At 39.8% G+C, this 19,002-nt stretch overlaps 1 protein-coding gene and 1 long non-coding RNA gene across 2 annotated transcripts in view; one reads left to right on the plus strand and one right to left on the minus strand.

The window, feature by feature from the left end:
- The window catches only part of LOC146760657 (uncharacterized), a 272,204-nt gene that overhangs the window by 235,627 nt on the left and 17,575 nt on the right, over positions 1-19,002 (plus strand). The gene's annotated exons all lie outside the window — the stretch shown is intronic.
- LOC146760658 (uncharacterized) lies at positions 16,609-18,103 on the minus strand. Its single transcript, XR_014946992.1, has 2 exons — positions 17,087-18,103; positions 16,609-16,998 (listed from the first exon to the last, which is right to left on the minus strand). It is a non-coding gene; the product is annotated as an uncharacterized LOC146760658 (long non-coding RNA).

A 19,002-nucleotide genomic window follows, 5' to 3' on the forward strand; every position in this document is an offset into this window, starting at 1 on the left:
CGAAATCACAGGCTGTAACCAACATTTTGTCACATCACACCAGATAAAGATATAATTGTTTGTCTTTTCCCATGTGAAGAATTTCTCAGCTTCTCTGAATATTCAGATTACCACTATAAAAGTAACTTTGCTCTGTATCCTCCTGAAGTTTAGAACCCCAATGATTTGACCTTCATTGATAAAATCTGCCAGATTTTCCAGGCTTGGAAACCTGGAAGCAAAACACAAGGATTTGTTAAGGACTGCGATAGGCTTGTGAGCAGTTGCTAGTTATTCCAGTGGCATAGCTCATGCTGTTTTCCTTTCACACAAATTACTCTGGAAGCCCTACCCTGTGGGTCAGGTGTTCTCAGGAGATAAGCAGCAGTATGAAAAGTTTGAGCATTAATCCCATTGTGCAGTAAATTTGACAGATAATCTACTACTTACACTTGTAACACACCCAGTAGAGTTTAGCTGATTTACCATTGCACTGTTAAACAGCCAGAGTGGTCAATGTGTCCCTCCCAGTGCTTTTCAGTGGTCCCATTTTACTGTAACTAAATGTGTGCTGCACATGCATCTTCTCACATGTTTTTTAGCTTTGCACATGCAGACTTTCTCTCAGCCCTGGACAAGGAACTCAGGTGACACTGTCATGAAGGATCCCTTTTCCAGCTGGTTTCCTATGGCAAAGGATTCCCACTGTGCAGATCTTGTGGGGATTTGGCCATGATTGTGGTATCCAGCCACACAGCTTTTTTAGGCTCCAGGTGCCTTTGGGCAAGCACAAGACTTATAAAGTTGAATTCTTTAAAGATGGAAAAAAGATTATTCGATGTTTAAGTACCTTTGGGGCTAGACATCACTTGAGCAAGGGTTTTAAGGATTTACTTTCAGATGAAAGGAAAGGTACTTGAATGTAACTTTTGCACCAATTTAAATTCCTAAATCTATTTTCTAACCCAACCCTTAGTCACTAAGGCATCTGAATGAACGCAGAGGTTAAAATAACCACCTTTGATAATTCCTTAAAATTCCTGAATGAAAAGTACTCCTAGGAGATACATAAATGATTTGCCTATTTCACACAGACCAGAAAATCAAGATTAAATTCCAAGAAAAAAAATGACATATCACAACATCAGCTCAAACAGAAGGTTCCAGCTGTTCCAAATGCCACTAAACCACAATGATTATTGCAAACATAAATAAAGCAAAATCTTAATCCAACTTTATCAAGGAGTAACTCACCATATTTCTCCATTCTTCTAGTAGTTCTGTGGGATCAGATTTTCATAAGCAAGAAGAAAGATGGAATGTTAGCTGCCACTTTCTCTCATACTGTATGAAAAACCCCAACACCTATGAATTCATCTAATGAACAACTGAAGTTGGGCAACTCATATAGGGTAAAAAAATAACCCGTCCAACTGAAGTCTAAATTATAACCCTGATAAGTGGCTTGACTTGTGTTTGTTTTGATTTTTTTTTGTTTTTTTGTTTTTAGTGGATGGTGTCACTTCCTTGTGACCAAGCGAGAGCTCTATGGCTGTTAAACCAAAAAAAACAAACAAAAAAACCAAAAAGAAAAAACAAACAAAAAAACCAAAAACAAAAAAACAAACAAACAAAAAAAAAAGATTGGAATTTTCTGAAAGGTTTTACAGCTTAAATAGTCACTTCCAGACTGACATTTTGTGTTTTAAAAGCTATCTTTAAAGAACTAAATAGGTGACAAAGCATTCCAGAATCTGTCAAAGTAAAAAAAAAGTCAAAGCATGGAAATGCAAACCCATTGCGTTTACTCCACACTTTTTTGCTTGTGGTGAGTGGTTTGGATTGTTTCATTTGCAGACTTATGCCTCCATTCATTCCAGTTACAAAAGTGCTGATAGCACCTTGTCTGTTCTAGTTAGAGTAGCTCTTTCTCTGTCCCACCAAGTTGAAATGATCACACAAAATTCCACGGCTTTTTTTTTTTTCATTTTCCCTTCATTCTGTTACTTTCCAAAACATTCTCTGAGAACCCTAATCACAGTTCCTTACAATACAGAGGGGAGAAACACTACAGTTGGACGCTGGTTTAAATGTTATTGTAATTCTTTAGCATTCCAAAAGACTCCTTACCGGTTAGTAAAGAAAGATACTTTTACAGATACAAAAGAGAATGCCTGCAGTGGGGTATGGCATGAGGAGACCTGAGCTATCTGGAAGTGAGTCCTCACCCATTGGAGCAGCTGAGCCATTAAAGCAGGACTGTTTGGGTTAGGAGCTTGCTTCCTGGATAGGTATCTACTGGGTCCAGTGCCACGTCTCTTCTTGAGAACTAATGAATCCTATTTTGGATAAGAGCAATTTTTGAAAGGACTCATGCTTCTACATTTTAGAAGTATTTTTTATCTCTTGCCTTTAGATGTGTAACCTGTAATTTCCCTGTGATACTTATATTGCATATGTTTATGTGCAAGTAACAGGTTGCAAAGGTTTGAAAAGCAAATATGATTTATTTATTTTACTGGACCTGTCAGGGATTTAGTACAGAGCACTGGTGTGGGCTGCCCTAAGAGGTTGTGGACTCTCTGTTCTTGGTGATATTTACAAGCCATCTGGACATATATTGTGCAGTGTGCTGTGGATGACCCTACTTGGATAGGTAGGTTGTACAATATAACCTCCAGAGGTCCCCTTCCCACCTCAGCCATCATGTGATTCTGTGAGAAATACCAAAGTTGAAATATTAGTAAAAATAATAATAATGAGTAGATTAATGGGCTGAGATAAGAGACATTTACTGAGTTCTCTGGAATGAGAGAACATTCCACTGAGCATTCCAAATCTACAAATCAAGTTCCTATGTGCTCAGGTAGTGACAGAAGTGTTACTCTGGGACTACGGGAATGAGCATAACAACACTGAATGGAAGCTGAGTAAAAGAAGAGAGGTTTTAGTAGCTCTGTCACCACTTGTCCAGAATAAAATTGCTGCTTTGGACTCCCATGTTGATTCATTTTTTTCAGTAATATGAGCTGTCTGGTAGATTCACTGTTCATTCCTTTTGCATAAATGGTCAGGTGAAAGCTGGAGTACACAATTTCTATTCCCCTCTGTGAAATACAACTTCTTGACATTGCTTAGTATTTCACTCTTCTCCTGTTAGAAGCAGCTTATATATTTATGTTTTAATGACAAAGCAGTTATAGAGAACAATATCTCCTTCAATTTTTCTGCAAACTATATTGTTCTTTATTATGAACACAACAATAAGGTTGTGTTCATAAACATACTGTTACCAATATAAATAATTACGAAACCATAAAAAAATAAATGCACACAATAACCAAAAGTATAAACCCACCACTACTAAATAGCACTTCATAACTGTGGCTCTGAATTATTACTGCTTTACCAACGCAGCCACAGTATCCGACTTCATAAAACTCTCCGCTCTACAAATTAAATGAATTGGATAATTAAGAAAGCCTATGTTTAGTCCACAAAGGGAAACCACCATCACTATAGCATGAAAATGAACCCACATTTTAAAAAATGGTAACATTTCATTTCCTGGCACGCGTGATCCATACCTACTTGCTCTCTATCCATTTGTAGCTGTGCGTATAGGGAATTTAGAAACCAGGCAGCTGTTTTGCTTCTCTAGACAGCTGAAGAGGTGCTACCAATAACTCCAGGTCTAGATTAGAAAGTCTTCAGGAGTCAGACTTTGGCCCCTACCCAACTGCAAGACACTTAATTACTATCAGGAAACAGAGAACTAGAGACTGAGAGGAGAAGGTCTGGTACAAAAGACACGGGCCACACAGAAGTGCAGGCATTGCACCAGGACCTGTCACCCCCACCGTCACAGCTGTAGACAGTTCTTTGACTCTGCATTTTCCTTCCTCTCACTAAGTAATGCCAATTATTACCCCTAAAATATGTCGGCTGTATGATGCTGCCTGATTACCTTCATTGCATTAGCCATAGGAACAGGGCAAAAACACACCTATACAGATGATGTCAGAGAATGAGACACGCATGTTTTATTATGAACAGCATCTCCAGAACAGTTGCTGGCACTATGCCAGTTGCATTTGACTTGTAACATCTCAACATTTGCCAGCAGGATTTTTTGCACTGTATGCAGATGGCCGGGTGTTATTCTCCCTCCACCCACGTGCCTGAGTCCAGTAACAGCCCTGCTCCTGGCAAAATTCAATCTTTTCTCATCTCTCAACCCATGCTCTTCTTTACATTCGTTTTTAATTAATCTACGGTTAGCTGAAGCTCCCTCCATGAATCAATGATTTCCTTTCAATTCTTGTTAAAGATTTTTCATTTTCATAAACTTGCAGCATGTTGCTGAGAATCAACTAACAGCACATTTTTCTCTCATTATCACATCAGTGAGGAATGGATCCAATGAAGCAAAAAGAGCAAAAGTATGGCATCGAGGACCTCCAGGCCCTTCTATCTGTTCTATACAATCTCAGATGCTGCAAATGAAAACATTGTCTTTTGCCACCTTGAAAGCTATGGGACTGATTCTTTCTTGGTGTAAAATGTTATAACTATGTTGTCACGCAGGCAAGTTGCCCTGTCTTACACCACCTGCATATTTGATAGCTCCTACTCTTTAGCTGTACTTTCTAACTAAGGGAACAGCCCTCAGTGAAGCTGCCCCTCAAACAGGAATTGCAAGAGTTTTCTGTGACTGCATTGTTTCTAAACGCAAGTTCTTCTGTTATTTGATGAAAGTCTGATCAGAGTGGGATTCAATTTACAAGCCTTTGGCAAATTGAAAACAGTCTTCAAAATCCCAAGACTTTCTGATCACATTTGCTTTAAAGAGAGATTCATACATTATGTGAAATAGAGCGATGTATGTAGATGGCATGGGAGGAAAAATCACTGTTTAGCCAATGAAAGAAAATGCAAGACATTGTGCATTTTAAGCCAGTTCATCAGATCTGTGAGCTGCAGGCACTGGTACTAGGTCCAATTAAAGAGAGGGTCCTTTATGGCTTAAGCTCTTGCTCACTATGCATGTGTATTACATTAAACCTTTTATTTTTCCCTTTTCTCTAGTTACCTTTCTGTGCATTTTGGTCTAAATTTTCAGAAAATTGCATGCACAGTTCCTACGATTATGCATGTAATCAATTAGCTATTTATGTATACGACTGTGACCAGGTATGCAAATCACCAAGCAGCTTTTGCCATTTTTCAGTAATTTAGGCCTTTGTCATTTATTCATCCGCTTTTGTTTGAAACAGTAAGTTCATGGAAATTTAATTCATTTGAAACATATGCGTAGATCCATATGAACTGCCCAAAAGCATCACAAAGAGAAAGGATAACCTTGTTGTTAAGGCAGGAGAGCGCGAAATCTGGTTTCCATTCCGAGTTCTGCCACACATTTCCTGTGTAACCTTGGGCAAGTCATGAACTGTAACCTATCTAAGTGTGGCTGACCTACATGTAAAGCAGACAGAGCAATCTTGCTTCACAAGGCTATTGAGACATTTTGTTTGTTAGCACATGTGAAAAACATTGAAACAAGCAAATGGAAATTGCTATAGATGTATAAGCTATCATTAGTGATATTATATATGTGATATGTGATTCATAGTTGATAATGAAATGTTATGTAAAGGGGAAAATGTGGCCACTGAGAACTGAGCAAAGAAAATGGCAAACAAATTCAAGTAAGGAGATGAACAAGAATCAAACAGTAATGGTGAGCATGAACAGGCATGTGAGTAATTAACCTTTATACTGCAATTTTTACTGTCCTATTCGGTCTTGCCCTTTTACAAAAGGCTTAAGTGTCTGAAGACATTTGAGAAGCAAAGAGTTAATTCAGTACTGACCACCATGCAGTCTGTTTGATCAGCATGAGTTCTTTAAACAGGATAATTCTGACAGTGATACTTATGCCAGGTATTGGACAAAGGCTTGTGGAGAGCATTATGGTGTTCAACTGATCAGGATAGCCTGTTTGTTTATAGGAAAATGTGCCCTCTTTCTTTCCTTATTCACCAGGATGGAACTATTAAGTCAGTAATGTTGCTGTGGTTCCTTTGTTATTTTCAGATAAAATGCAATTAAATTTGCACATCTCTTCACCATTTGGGGCACAGCCTTGTGGGAGGCATATAAATCGTGATATATTCTCTGAGAGTACATCTCCTTTTAAAAATTACCTAATTTTGTAGCTGACCCATGTGTGGCACTTACACTGACATCATTAGGAGTCTAGAGCACGCTGATTGCAGTATCTGCCCCAACCAAATGACTAATACAGCAAAATGCTCAGTATGTTACTGATCCAGCTAGGATAAAATGCTGCATCTTGGGTCTCAGTTTCCATTTTGATTAACAGACCTTTTCCTTTTGAGAACTGAAACAAAGCACTTGAGAAAATGTGATGGATTTTTTCTTTACCTTAGTAAAACACTTTGATGAGTCTTCACATCACGTGTGATATTTTGGTTCCGAAAGTCAGAAGTGGCAGAGGAAAATGGAATGAATGAAGAAAATTCTAGTAGGTTTTTTTCAGCTTTGAGCAAATATTTTTATTGTATGCCTTGATTCGTACCTCTGATGTGATGATCAGCCTTTGAGTCTGTGTTCAGTCTGCAACTGAGAAAGCAAGCTTACTGATAATATTCCTAAATTCGCTGTAGTGAGCGTTGTGCTTTCAATGTGAAATGCTTAGCTGTGCATGAAATGAAAATTTGAGAAGCACTGCTCTATAGAAAGTGCACAGAGGTGCTTGGAAGCAATGCTATCTGTGAAACCTAGCTGAGAGGAACTCATCAGAAAGAGCTACCAGCAGTTTTATGTTCTCCTTTCCTGTTACAGTCCTTGCTTTCCCACACTTTGCTTTCTGCCCAAAATATGTAATTTCATAACTGACCTGAGAGGAACCAGCTAACCTAAACAGGCCTTCACATGAACTCTTCTCCATGTTTAGCATAGCTTCTACTCTTAGTTCATTATCTGGAGCAACTCAAACCACAGCACCTGTCCAACATGTCCAGGCTGGGCACTGGGGGCTGTAGGGAAAGAACCACACGAGGCTATTCATGTGGCATGCTCCTTGGGTGCAGAGCCTCCCACTTCATCACACCCGCCTCCAGTGCTGCCATGCTCCATCATGTCAACAGTCATGCAGAAAAGCTACCCTGATTCCCATTAACAGTGTGCAAACAATAAGGGGTGGTGTGATAGGCCACCGTGACCTTCTGCAGCATGTTGGCCTTCTGCATTCACTGGAATTCTTCTCTACTTGAATTGGAGCAACACTTTTGGAAAAAAGATATGATCTTGATTCAGTATTTTCCAATGAAGGAAAATACACTATAAACTTGGAGAGATTATTTCAATAGCTAATTAAAGCTAATTTAAACTCTCTGAAAATCACGAGGAAGGTCCTTATCAGCTGCTGAGAAAGAATCCAGATTTACTGCTTTTATATATATTAATTGCACATGTGTTAATTGTTTTGTTTTTGTTTTTGTTTTTTTATTCACTGATTGTAATACAAAAAAGGGGGGAAAAAAACTGGTCAGCAGAATGATTAAATGAATCACTATTTCTTTCCAGTTGAAGTGTTGGTTAAAGCTATTAGATGTTACCTTAAAAATGGAGATGTTGGACACATGCAGTGGGAGTAGTTTCACCAAGCTGTCTTCATTACATCTGAGATAGTTAATGGAAAAAAACAGGCACAACGTGATTCATTTGATCTTAGGCATACACCTACCTTCCATTTGAACAGATGAATCATATTTTTAGTATGTGTGACAGTTAAGAAAATTTGGGCAGCGGCCCTAATTCAGAGCAACCAGGAAATGGCCTGCTGAAAGTGATCTACCTAATGGAAACCTATCTGCAAATGGCAAGATAGAGAGAATGGACCTTTAGCTCATATCCATGGTGTTAGGTCCTTGGAGTGCTGTGGAGAAGTACCCTAGAGCTGTCTCATGACTAGTTTGTAATGTAGTCCCACTGTCTGTATGATGTTAGGTACGGTTCTGGAGCTGGTGTGGGTCATACGATTTAGATGAACCTAGAAGGAATTAAGTGCATGCACTCTGTGATGTGAACAAATCACAGCAAGGGAAAGGCACTGGTCATTCATTTCAGACATATACTCTAGGTCTATGTGGCAGTGCTAATGTTGAGACAGCCCAAGTGCTTTGCCTTCATGACAAAAAGGTACACGGGTCTGTTCTGGCTAGATCTCAGTTGGCAGTCATTGTTTCTCTCTTCCAGATATTCAGTTAGACATTCCCAAAGGTGAATAAAGTAGTCTACTCCTTCTGTCTTGGCATGTGTGGTTGCTGACTTCTGTCAAATACAGATTCTATGTTCAGGACTGCAATGTGTATCAGCTTTGGATAAAAGTGCCTAGGGAGCAGCTGTTTGCTTCAGTTTCAGACTACAGTTTAGCTACTACCTTTTGAGGAAGCATTTAATCATCTCTGTTTCTCTTTCACCTGAACACATGATTAAGCTTACAGGCCAAATCGGTTTGGTCAAAACCAGATGTACATCAAATCTAGGCAATGAAATCCTTTCTCTTCATACAAATCCCCTGCTTCAGTACTGCAGAAATACCCACTCACTTCTTTGCTTGGGTTTTTATAAACCTACAGGTTTTAAAAGTATTTGTTACTTTACACTTTGATACTGGATATAATTTCTTCCATCAGTAAGGGAGATAACCAGGAATGAAGGCCTTTAAATTCTAAGTTTAAGAAAGAGGAGAGATCCATCTTTCATTCTTCCCTAAGTGTTACGTTCGCCTACAGGCTGTGTAGTTACAAAGATGGAAACAAGAGCTCAGATGAGAAACATTGTTTCAAGGATGTCGGGGGTCATCACTGGAATGTAAAGAGGTCGTTTTATTTGTAGAAAACTCAGTAATTGTCAGAGGAATATCATCTACCTTCTTTATCCTCCAAAGAAATTATCCAATAGTTTGCAATGAGGATGGCTTTCCAGAGGATTTGCTTTTGTTTGAGTCATCGTCTCAAAATAAAGAAAAATATTTTACTCTTACATTGTAATTTTCCTTAACTCTTTAATACCAGCTGAATTTTATACTGTTCCCAACCAACATATGCTTTTTACATTTTCTCTCTCTTGTTATACACGTAATCAAATAAATGGTCAAGAATAATAATTTGCTGTACTTTTAACTCAAGATCCAAAAAAATTCCCCAAGAGAAGCTGGATTTAATTTCTAGACAGGGAAGCCGAGGCAGAGGGAGCTCTAGGGCTTTGCTTGGGATCACACAGGAGGCCAGCAATAGAGTTGGGAATAAAATCCAGGTGTGCTGGTTAATTTCTACATGCAGTTCCCTAACCAACACTAACCTCGCAATCCCTTCTCTCTACAGCCGTATCTCATTTCTGTGTTTTGGAGAAGCGTTACTTTGGTGCAAGGTCCCAAAGCAATACCGGTTGTCCTAGTTGAACTTACTGAATTTTAAAACTCTGTTGTGTTTTGCACTGAAGTATGAGACGTGTTTATCCCACTTCTCAGTTCCTGTCACAGGAATGAAACTCTCATAAATCTCAGTGCTTATAATGTCTGCTATCAAAAGATCGGGTCACTGAGAATGAAGAATGCGATGGAACATGACAAAAACGTTCAGCTGCTCCTGAGACAAATACAGCCAAGGGAGATTCTCTTCCCCTATCTTCTAAAGAGGCTTTTAAAACATTAGTTGTGGAGCAGCAGGTAGTTGATAACATCTCTAAAGAGTGGTCCGTCCGCGCATAGATGCGGAGGTGGAATTCGGAGCACTTGTCCGACCCAAGCAGGAAGGGGCTGTTCCGTTTAACGAGGGCAAGCCCAGCCACAAAGAAGTGATAATGGAGATGCCATTGACGACAGGGATACATGCAGAAGCCACAGAGATTCCTCCTTTTGTCTCCAGACTGATCACAAGGGCCAGAATTCATTCACACATAGAAAGAAACAATTGCCCGAAGTGCCCGAAGGAAATGCGGAGAGTTGAGTCCCAGATAGTGTAAACTAATTATCTTTCTCTTCATGCAGAAGGAAAATATGCTCGTTCCAAGTCCACATGCACAGATATCGAGCTGATTTTTTTTTTATTATTATTTTTTAAAACAGAATCAGGCAAATACTTTCTCTGCTTCCTCCCACAAAATGCTTTGGGATCTTTCAGCAAATTCCAGCCATCGAGTTGTTGCTTTTTCCATTTGGTCTGAAATACATCCCTGTGTTGTTGTTGTTTGTTTGTTGTTTTGGTTGTTGTTGTTTCTTTTTGTCCTCCCCAATTAGATGATCTTTATTTTTCATTCACCTCAGGTCTAGCTGTGTCGCTTTGACCTCTCTGTGAGGCCTGGGTAAATCCTGAAGATGCTGGGCCACAATTCTTAAGAAGGAAACTTCAAGTTCTTTCCGCTTCACTTCCCCTTCACATGTCTGAGGCAGTTAGCGTTGCTGCCCCATAGTCTGCGTGGCAGGAGCTGTGTGCTAGCTGTGGCACCCATTGTCTGCATTTTTCCTCTCGTTAGTCTCCTTGACCTTTCATTGTCTTACTCCTGCAGTGTCAGGTCAGACTTAGTGTAGGTCTCCCTTCAGTAAGGACCCCTTTCCTTTCGTGGATCACTAAGCAGGACAATTGCTCTATCCATCTTTTCAGGGTCTATTGTCGAGCCCCCCCTGAGCTGAGAAAGGTTTGATTCACTGGGAAACCATTTTGGTCAAAGGGAAGCCTGACTATGTGTCCTTTTAGGAACTCTGTCTTAATCACTGACTTTTTTATCTGGGATATGAAGAGGATTCAGGAGATCAAAAGGTTTGGGAGTACATGGGTTTGACCACATTTTTCCTGGAAATAATGGGAAACCTCCACTGAAAAATGAGCTCCATTACAATGGGCAAACAAGAAGGAAAGCCACATAGTGTTCCCAGAGCATTCTGAATCATCGGACCTTCAATAGCTTCCATAAAGAAGGGAAAAAGTAAACAGAAAAAGTAAATGGAATGTAATAATTAATGGACCTGAAGAATCAGACTCATTTTATTTACGCATAATCGGTGCTTTTGAAAAAAAATTAAGTCCAAAGAAATTGACAGAGCAGATGGAGAAGACTTCTTGGTGACTGGAAGTTCAGTTGGGCTGAGCATGTAGTGGACACACATGTAGTTACTCAGAATTAGTAGCTTGTGTCACCTTGACAAGTCAATGGTTCCACATTCTTCCTAGGACCATGAAAAGTTGCAGAGGTCTTGCTGAGCACCACAGTGGAACTATGCTGGGTTTGAAGGCACTAACTTCATCACTAGGTATTATGTCATGTTGAGCCACGTACATGCTAATGCCTTGAAAATTTCATCCTGCTTGGGACAGACATCCAGACGTCTACTTTTTGTGGGCATTATCTGTGCCTTTTGTGGCTTTGAAATGCACCTCAGTATTAGCAAGTTTAAATATAAACTTCAGTATTTGCTCAAGTGTTTTCCTGAGTCAAATAAAAAGTGGCAGCTGGATGTTACGAGTGCCTGTGTGCTGGCTTTTGGATGAGGATCTGCAGCAGGCTTCAAACGAGGTCAAACTTAGAGGTTACACTTTTATTCCCCAGCAAGAAGGAGGGAAACAAAAGCAGAAAACTCATCTTAAAAGAAAAATTCTTACCAGGTAGATAGACTATAAAGTGATACCATACCATACCAGACTATACATCTGAAATGTTTCAAGGAGAGATGGGTGTAGAACTGGATGAGATGTGAAGCATTCCTATTTTCTGTACTGAAATTTCTAAACCTGATGTGTTTTCATTGGTAAACAGACATAATTGTTTGGACATTTACATTAAGAATGCTTAGAATAATTTGGTTTGTTGTTTGTTTGTTTTTTTTTTTGTTTACTGGTGTATCTGTATACAGTAACTTTTATGCCATCTTAATGTGCTCCTGCCATTTGACTTCACACCATCAGCTGATCTCTTAATACCAGCAGTGCCATTTTCTGTCAACACTATTAAGTAGAGATGTCCAGGATATTAAATGTGCTTGAATTTATGTCCAAGAGGAAGGGGAAAAGTGATTCGAGCACTTCCTGAACTGTAGAAACACCTGAATTGTGCTTTGGTGGAATTGCTCCAGATAAAGAACTGTTCCAGAAGAATATTTAGTTCTGATTCTTAGTAGCACTAAAGATCTTTTTTTTTCTATAAACAAGTGCCAAACATATGAGGAGAAAATATGGGCTGGTAGAATTAGTATAACTGCAGTTTTAGACTTCCCAAAGGCAGGAGAATGCTCTAGGATATATTTCAGCTACATCAGGGAAGGCCTTCATATAACAGAAGTGAAGTCTTGTGAGGCTAAACTGTTTTGGAAAATGGTTGCATTTTGTATAATGTTCAGTCCTGATAAAGAGAGTTTTGCTGAATATTTCTAAGGACTAACTATCACAAATTCACAGTAGGCAGAAAAGCCACCAATTTCACCCATGTAATGAAGATTCAAGTCATGGCCTGAAACAGTGATTGAGCACCTGGTAAGAAGGCAGGGCCAATCCAGGGGAGCTCAGGTGCATGCAGTGCCCCTTCTCAAACCTCTTTTAAGGGTTGGCAGTGGAGGCAAAGTTATTTTGCTAGAGATCCCTGTGTGCCTGAGGTAAGCAGAAGCTTTTTATTTGTTTGTTTTCCTTTCTGTGTCTGTAGTTGCTGCATTTGAGCATATCCTTTCTTGCTGCATTCTAGGACTTTGCTACTATGTAGTCATTTCTGTGCTTTCCATTGCATTACAACCTGGTATTGCATTATGCAAGTTACTTTATGTGTTTTTAATGACTTTACGAAGGGGATCTAATCCAGAGCCTTTAACTGTAGTGTGCTTCATGTGGCTAAAAATGTTACATCAAAAAACACCCTACAGGAAAATATATTTAATGAGTAAGAGAGATAAATGATTTTCAGTGACTTCCATGGCTAGCACTGCAGCTATTGATAGAAGCTTTCTTCATCTAGGGTGTTTTTTATCGATTACTAAAGCTATTACCTCTTCCTACCTGTCAGCAGGGCATAGCATGCAAGGGCTTTCTAATGTGCTTCTGTCAAAATCAACTAGATTATTTTTATCTGAGCATCCATTACATGGCAGCCTTTAAAGAAATTATGTTTACCTCATTTAAAGGTCTTGTGTGTGACATTTCCTGGATATTTTGAGAGGTTTCATTGTTTACTCTTGGATGGGCTACTACTCATCTTACCTTTGAAAACACCATGCTTTCCATGGCTATCCTCACAATTCAGCTTTTCTTGACAATCTGCTTTTATTAAAAGTGATTGTGGCCCTCAGGAGAAATTAATATTCCTAACTGAGAATTAAATTAAGAATTTAACTTAGCACAGATAAGTCTCATGTAGTTTGTAAGTCCTGATACTGCCTTCCTTCTCTGTTGGTAGATTGGTGGGGGCAAACCTCTATCAAAGTGATGATAAAAGGAGGAAGGTCACCTCCTCTGTTAGCGCATCTGGATCAGGAAGAGGATAACTTACTATCCTCACCCTAAACTCCCACTGAAATGAACAATCTTTTTCCTCACAAAGGGCTAGTGGCTCTGCTGCATACTTAACTGAAATAGTAATATGGTCAGTTAAATAGCTGAAGATCTAAGAACTATAATATGATTGAACTAATTGCTTCCAGAGGGCAAGAAACAGAAAGAAGCTGTAAAAAGGTATGCAGTATTTGAAAATCAGTTTGTTGTTTTTTTTTTTCTTCACGTAACACTGTTTGTAGAGCTTTAAATGCCAGATGGAACATAAACTGTTAACTATTATTTCTTGTAAGTGTTCACGTTTTCACGTCCTTTGTTAAATCTTAATCTCCATATGTTGGTTCATGCTAATAGCTTCCACAGTAACATGAGGTACATACAGGTGGGCAAAATGATGGTGTGTTCTGAGTAGTTACAGTTAGTTGCTAACTGTTGGTGTTGAATTCAGCCTTGTAATTTTCTAATATTGAGATAATGAGTAAGTGGAAAGCTGTATTAACTCCTCTTTTGTAACAGCTTCATCAGTAAGTAGCTGGTTAAAGGAAAGATTCCCGCTAACTTTAGTGGTCTGTGAATCAAGCTCTTGATATATATAGAAGGTCCCTGAAAACAAAGTTTTATTTTTTAATGTATTGTCTCATTTGTTGAATAGCATGGCTTACTGCCCAGTGTTATGGCTGTTCACAATGACTATTCTTCCCACCCATTCTCCTCCTCCTTCCATTAATCGGTGATGGGTTGAATTCAAATGTTTTGGAAGTTCAGTCTGGTTTTGATGTGATGGTACGTAAAAATATCTACAAAGTAGTTATTAGGGTGCTTGGTGTGGCTGCATTTGTCCTGGGGAAACCTCCCCCTTCTTTCTGAGAGCAGCAGCACATTTTGTGGGAAGGTTGGCAGCTCTACAAGGTCCTCTTTGAGGCAGGCTCCACTCCCTCTGCCCCAGTGGTACATCCATCATTTTTGGTTTTCCTTTCCAAAATGCTTTTCACAAAAGTCACTTCCTTGTTTCACATTACTCCATGCTCTGTGAATTCAGACTGGAACATGCTGCGAACCAGATCCATATCTGGTGTAAATCAGCATCATCCTGCTGCTCTCAGTGGAACTGCAAAATTTGGTATCTGTGGAGGATCTTGCCCATGAACTCTAAGCAGGCATTGTTGGTAGAGAGAAAATGGGTTTGTGTGTTTGGGGAGAGATACTAGAAGGGACAGTAAATGGAAAATCCTACCTAAACATTAAGGTGTTTATCTTCGCTAACCTTTCTAACATGATAATTTTGGATGAACTTCTGCTCTTATTACCCTCATACTGTCCATTTCCAGGTGCTAGAAATTGGTGTGGAAGAAAAGAAAGGGTCTGAGCTGTTGATGCTGTATAAGAGAGCTCAATTAATATAATCATGAAATTACTTTGTATAAATGTTTCCTCTGCACTCTCACTTCTGTCTGTAACTGCTCATGCTAAGCACCTATTTCAAAAGTTGGTCCGAGTTTATTCAAGGATGCATTTAGTCAGATCTGCAGTGTTTGTCACTTGTTGGCCAAAACTGACATAAGGGATTTCAGTGTGCTGCTTTTAACATGGTGACACTGCCTTTAATTTAGCATAAGTGATTATATATGTTTGACTGTCAAATCACTGTATGTAGCTTTTGTGGTTGGGGACTTATTTTATCAAAGAATTCTGCTGAACCTCTTCCAAACCAGAACTCTCATGTGTATAATTATATTGTATTTTCATTATATAAACTGTATTTTTAAGACTGAAAACATATGAAATGATTATGGGAATGTGCATTCTATACAACACCACCACGTACTTGTGGGAAGAAAAGTTTATAACATAAACCAAATGTTGTCGTTAATATACAGGTATAAGATGCATCCTTGTGACCTGTGAAAGTCTTAAAGATGGAATAGAAGGATCTGCAAATACATTCGATTGCACTTCAGGTTGAATGAAATTTATAGCAAACTTTGCTTTGCAGTGAATAAACACCTCAGTAGTACTTAATGGAAGTAGATGTCAAATATTCACAGCTTGCTGTTGAACTTGTCGCCAAGTTAGGTGCTTTCAAAATACCTTTCAAAGGAATATTTCTGCAAGTATTTCTTGCTTTTTTAATGTGTCTAATAGGTGTAAATACAATACTGAAAGTATTTTGGTGTTTTATCCCTTTTTTTTTTTTTTTTTTTTCCCTTTTTCTGGTATTATGTCCTTAGTTTACTTTCATTGCCTTGCTTCAACCCTTTGAGGATCTAATTCCAGTTCAAGTAGGTGCCACAGAGACCAACATAAACTGCCACAGAACCAACTTAAACAGGGGAGGTTTAGGTTAGATATGAGGAGGAAGTTTTTCACACAGAGGGTGGTGACGCACAGCAGCAGGTTTCCCAAGGAGGTTGTGGATGCCCCATCCCTGGAGGCATTCAAGGCCAGGCTGGATGTGGCTCTGAGCAGCCTGGTCGGGTGATTGGCGACCCTGCATTATAGCAGAGGGCTGAAACTTAATAATCATTGGTGGTCCTTTTTGACCCAGGCCATTCTATGATCTATAGGAGATCTGCAATAGAATATCAGTTAAGGCAGGGTCCAAAATTATGTCCAATAGAAAGATCTGGCTAAGAGCGGTGAACTGCATAAGTTCTGAGCAAATTGTCAACACTATCATGTCAGCAGAATGTGCGTATTCATAGATTTATTATTATTATTATTATCATTATTCTCTTGAAAGGCTGTCAAGCATCGTCCTTATTCTAAAAAAACAGAACTGAAGCATCATGTAGGAGTAAGCAGCCTGAGAATATACTAATATATATGTCCACAGAGTTCAGTGCTTGAAATCAGTTCTCCTTTTGCACCCTTACACAATTGCCCTAAAAAAAATAAGCTGTCTGTTATTCCTAATGCCTTTGGTGGCTCCATAGTGAGTAATCCAGGTAATATTTTTCCTTGCCTCAGTACCTTTAGCTTGATTAAGAGCTATTTTTACCAATGAAAAAGAAATGAAAACAGTCCTCAAAGGATTTAAGTAATCTACAGGGTATTTTGTGAAAGCAAATCATTGCATGTGTATACATATATTTATTTATATACATACAGGGAGTTACATCGTTTCACACTTGCGGAAAACAAGAGAAAGCATCCATTATCAGAACCATCTGTGAGTCATCTCAGATAAATGCTGTTTCAAGGCAGTCCTGTGCAATAGATTGATAAACATTGTCTTCAGTTTGTGGCAGAGAGTTAAGGCCCAGTCATTTACAAGCTAAAAAATAGGTCAAGGGATAGTGGTAATAACTTGCCTTATCAGTGGGCTCCGTGTGTGTGACCATTGTCATCTGTAGCTCCCGAGCAACATGCTGATGTGGGTGCTGAGCCCTCTGCAGGGCTGGCAGCACAGAAGTCACTGATTTTACTGCTGCAAACCTGAGCAGAAAATTAGGGCTGGAGTCTAAAAAAAACATAATAACCTCTTGTTATCATGACGTGTCACTTGTAAGTCATCACAAACTTTGACAAGGACAACAAATGCAGGATACCTGACTCCAATGAAGTGTTCTGAATTGCCAGAGAAACCATCTGATGGCAGCTTTGCAGACTCAGTGCAGCAAATTCCTGCAGTGCATTCCAGAAGTCCCCAGCCTGAGTCACTCTGAGCTTGATTGCAGAGCTTGGAAGCTGATGAATCACTGTTGAGCAGTATGTATGTTTTTATAATCTTCGCTTTAAGTAATGTCCATTCAAGATCTAAGCTAATGACCACTGGATAAGGGTGCAGATGGAATGTGGTTTCCACATTTGGAAGCATGCTGTGATGAATCTGTTCTTTAAGTGTGTTTATGTTTGAGGGACTTTGCATGCGGGCTATCTCCTCAATGGCATGTTAAACTCTGCTCTCCGAGGAGAAGAGTGCAAGAGAGGTAGAAGGGGGAGGAGAGGAATCCAAAAGGGTAGAAAAGCTGCAAAATGCATTTCTTTAGAAGTGCTGAAGTTGATTTTCTTCTTGTGAGGTTGGAAGCGTCTCTCACTCAAGTGAACTCTGGTAACTCACCACAAATTATTACAGTGCTGAGGGGTCTGAATCTGCAGGACGAGTCACTGTTTTCAGTATCTCCATGATGAATGCTGTTTGTTTGTACGCTGTTTAAACACTGAAATGATTCAAGGCTTTATTAATTTTACACAGTCTTCTTCTTGAATCTCCACGCACATGCTTTATTCCAGCACAGCTCCCATCACAGGCGTATTTCATTCATGTGTGGTGTTCTGCAGACCCACTTCTGCAGCTTCCTGTGTTCATAGAATCACTAAGGTTGAAGGAGACCTCTAAGTTCCTGTTGTCCCGTGTGCCCACTAAACAATTTCCCTAAAAGCATAGAGAGTTTAGTTCCTAAAGTATGGAGAGACTTGAGCTGGAAGCGTTATGATTGGTCTGAAGGCAGCACAAGATTAGCTTCGGCTTTTCTCCCAAACTAATGTAAACAAATTCCTTACCCCTAAAATAACTCACAAGGTACCTTTCCCCCTCCTTGCACTGAAGTATTCCTCTGTGCTTCCTGATTTTGGCAGGGATGTTTCAGAAATAGCTATTACAATGATGTTTCCACTCTCAAAGAGGAAGCACTGGGTGGGAGGAGTTAGGAGCGGAACAGAGGAAGCGAAGCTGTTTCATGCCATCTCAGGCTGAACTTTCACAGCAATATAGAAGGGAACACATCTGGATGCTGAGCCACCAGAGCCCACCCTCACCCAGCATGAGGCTGAATGTGAGCGTACACAAGGCACAGTGTGCGTGGCCTCTCGCATGGCTCGGCACAGCTGATGCTGACAGCTCAGCACTGCTGAGCAGAGTGAATGAGGTGAGGTCAGGAATAAGGCAGCAGCGGGCTCCCCTCCCTGCACTGTACATGAAAGGTGCTGCCGGGACGGCTCGCCAGTGCGGCTTTGTGTGCAGCAGTCATGCTGGAGAAGCTGCTCTGTCACATGTTTGTCAGCCAGCCAAGATTTTAATTCTGAACTTTTCCATGAAACCAATAGCTATATTTTCTGGCTCTGGCCCGCTCTAGTGCTTGGCCAGGGCTATGGGAATGAAATGTCAAAGCAGCCTGTCTATGAATTGAGATTGCTTTCATGCGTCTCCACCTGCTGGCTGGCATTTCACTAATTGCAGTAGCCTGTAGGGATGACAGTGGACTTTTTGAAGCAAAGGGCTTAAGTAGGGAGCGTAACTCAGTTCTATGGGAAGATAAACGAGTGTGACTACAGAGATTATCTTCTAACTTGAGAGAATGCTGTCCTGCATTACAGGTAGAAGGCCACTGAAGTTTTCAAGCCACACTTCTGAGCTTCTGAAGCCTCGGCTGAAAGATAAGCACTAAGAAGGATTTTTGGAAGAAATTCACCAAGTGTGGAGACATTAACATATTATTTCACGACTAAAACCAGATGCTGAGGA

Source organism: Coturnix japonica, chromosome 5 (assembly GCF_054131305.1).
Source record: "Coturnix japonica strain WE chromosome 5, WE-NBRP24, whole genome shotgun sequence".
In the NCBI taxonomy this organism is placed as follows: domain Eukaryota; kingdom Metazoa; phylum Chordata; class Aves; order Galliformes; family Phasianidae; genus Coturnix; species Coturnix japonica.